This window comes from Diceros bicornis, chromosome 9, assembly GCF_020826845.1.
Source record: "Diceros bicornis minor isolate mBicDic1 chromosome 9, mDicBic1.mat.cur, whole genome shotgun sequence".
NCBI lineage: Eukaryota > Metazoa > Chordata > Mammalia > Perissodactyla > Rhinocerotidae > Diceros > Diceros bicornis.
The window spans coordinates 45,216,889-45,219,871 of record NC_080748.1 but is presented as its reverse complement, the minus strand read 5'-3'; positions in this window follow the sequence as shown (position 1 = coordinate 45,219,871).

Genomic DNA, 2,983 nt, shown 5'->3' with positions numbered 1-2,983 from the left:
TCTGCTGTTGCTGGATGAAGTATTCTATAGATGTCAATTAGATCCAGTTGATTAATGGTACTGTTCAGTTCAACCATATCCTTACTGATTTTATCCCTGCTGGTTCTGTCAATAACTGATAGAGGAGTGATGAAGTCTCCAACTCTAACAGTGGTTTCATCTATTTCTCTCTGCAGTTTCATTAGGTTTTGCCGTAAAGATGCTGATGCAGTGTTGTTAGGCACATACTCACTATGAATTGTTTTGTCTTACTGGAAATATAATCCCTTTATGATTATGTAATGCCTTTCTTTATTCCTGACCATTTTTCTTACTCTGAAGTCTACTTTGTCCTTAATTAATATAGTTATGCAGCTTTGTCTGATTAGTGTTGTGGTATATCATTCTCTATGCCTTTACTGTTAATCTATCATTGTCTTTATATCAAGTAGGTTTCTTATAGAAACATACAGTTGAGTCTTGTTTTTTATATGCTCTGAGAGTCTCTATACTTTATTTGGTGTATTTAGACCATTGACACATAAAGGATTATTGATATAGTTGGATTAATGTTCATATTATTTACTCTATTCACTATCCTTGCTCTTTGTTTCTTTCTTGTCTTCCACTCTTTTTCTGTATTCTCTGGTTTAAACTGAGCATTTTATATGATTCCATTTTCTTTTTTTTCTCTTAGCATATAAATTATACTTCCTTTCTTACAATTTTTGTGGTCACCCTAGAGTTTCCAGTATATATTTATGACTAATCTATGTCCACTTTCAAACAACACTATACCACCTGGCAGGTAGTGCAAGTATCCTATAATGGTGTTGTCAATTCCTCCTTCTTGTCCTTATAACATTGTTGTCATTCATTTCATTTATCCATAACATATAATCATTGAATACTTTGTTCTTATTATTTTGAACAAACTGTTATCTGTTAGATCAATAAAGAATTAAGAAAATAGATTTTATTTTACCTCCATTTGTTTCTTCTCTAACATTCTTCCTTTCTTTACACTGATACAAGTTTCAGACCTACATTATTTTCCTTCTCTCAGAAAAAATTCTTATAACATTTCTGGAAAAGCAGGTCTGCTGGCAACAAACAACCTCACTTTTTGTTTATCTGAGAAGTTCTTTCTATCTCCTTCACTTTTGAAGGATAATTTTGCCGATTCTAGCTTGGGAGATTTTTCCTTGCAACACTTTAAATATTTCATTACACTCTCGTTGCTTGCGTGATTTCTGAAGGGAAGTTCAATGTAATTCTTATCTTTGATCTCCTATAGGTAATGTGGGGTTTTTTCCCCTCTGGCTTATTTCAATATTTTGTTTTTATCTTTGATTTTCTGCGCTTTGGAGATGTCATGCCTGGGTGTAGATCTCTATCCTGCTTGTTGTTCTCTGAGATTCCTGGATCTGTGGTTTGGTGTCTGTCATTAATTTTGGAAAATCTCAGGCATCATTACTTGAAATATTTCTTTTACTCCATTCTTACTTTTTCTCCTTCTGTTATTACAATTACATGTATATAACACTCTTTGATATTGTGTCACAATTCTTGAATATACTGTTCCATCTTTTTCATTCTTTTTTCTCTTTCTATTTCAATTTTGAAAATTTCTTTATACATATCTTCAAGTTCACTAATTCTTTTCTTGGCCTTGTCTAGTCTATTACTGAGTCCATCAAAGTCACTCTTCTTTTCTGTCAGAGTATATTTGATTTTTAGTGGGTTTTTTTAGATCATTCCAGGGTTTTTTTAATTCACTCTGTTGCATTATCCATTTGTTCTTTCACGTTGTCTGATTTTTCCCTTGGAGTCTTTAGCTCGTTAACTATAATTCTTTTCAATTCCAAGCCTGATAATTCCAAAATCTCTATCATAACCAAGTGTGGTTCTCTCGGTTATGATTATTGCTCTGTTCCTTTAAGCTGTGGTTTTTTTTTTTTCATCTATTTTCATGCCTTGTAATTTTTTTTTGGTGAGGAAGGCTGGCCTTGAGCTAACATCTGTTACCAGTCTTCCTCTTTTTGCTGAGGCATGTTAGCCCTAAGCTAACATCTGCGCCCATCTTCTCTATTTTATATGGGACACCGCCACAGCACGGCTTGATAAGCAGTGCATCGATCTGTGCCCAGGATCCAAACCTGTGAAACCCAGGCCGCTGAAGCATAGCATGCATACTTAACCACTACACCACCAGGCTGGCCCCAGCATGCCTTGTGATTTTTTGTTGAAATGTGTACATGAGACACTAGGTAAAAGGAACTGAGGTGAATAGAACTTCAGTGTGAGGCTTTAAGGTTATCTGGCTAGGAATTAGGCTTTGTTTGCTGTTTGCTGTTTTTGTAGGTATCAGAGGCTGAAATTTACTATTTTCCTTGTTTTCACCACCTCTATTATCTTTGGTTTCGCTAGACATTTCTTCTTAAATAATGTCTAAGACATGCAGTTCTTTCTTTGTAATCTCATTATTATACAGGAGCTCTATTGATTTGTTAGAAAGCTGTGTGGGAAGGAGAAATGTCCCATAGTCCTATGATTATGTCTCAGTTTTTAGTGAGCCTGTGCCCATGGGCTTGGCCTTCACAAGTGCTTCTTATTTTTTTCCCTTCCCTTAGGTGAGACAGGAAGGCTAGACAAGTGGGATTGGATATTTCCCTTCCCCTTTGTGGAAGAGTGGATGGGGCTGGATTTTTGTATTTTCCTTCCTCCACATAGAAGACTACATTGGGCTGGATTTGGATATTTTCCTTTGGATATTGTTTAGGCTCTGATAAACTCCCAGTCAGGCTCTGATAAATAGTTTCCTTTGAGGGCAGGTCTTATTAAGGATAATAGACGCTCTAAGCATATTTCAAAATTACTACTTTTCTACTCGCCTTCTTTAAGCACAGAGAATTTTTCTCTGATCTTATCTGTGAGAACCTGGTAGGGCTCCTGAAGGTAAAACTCGTGAAAGTGTGGACGTCCTATTAAGACAAGGCCTTCT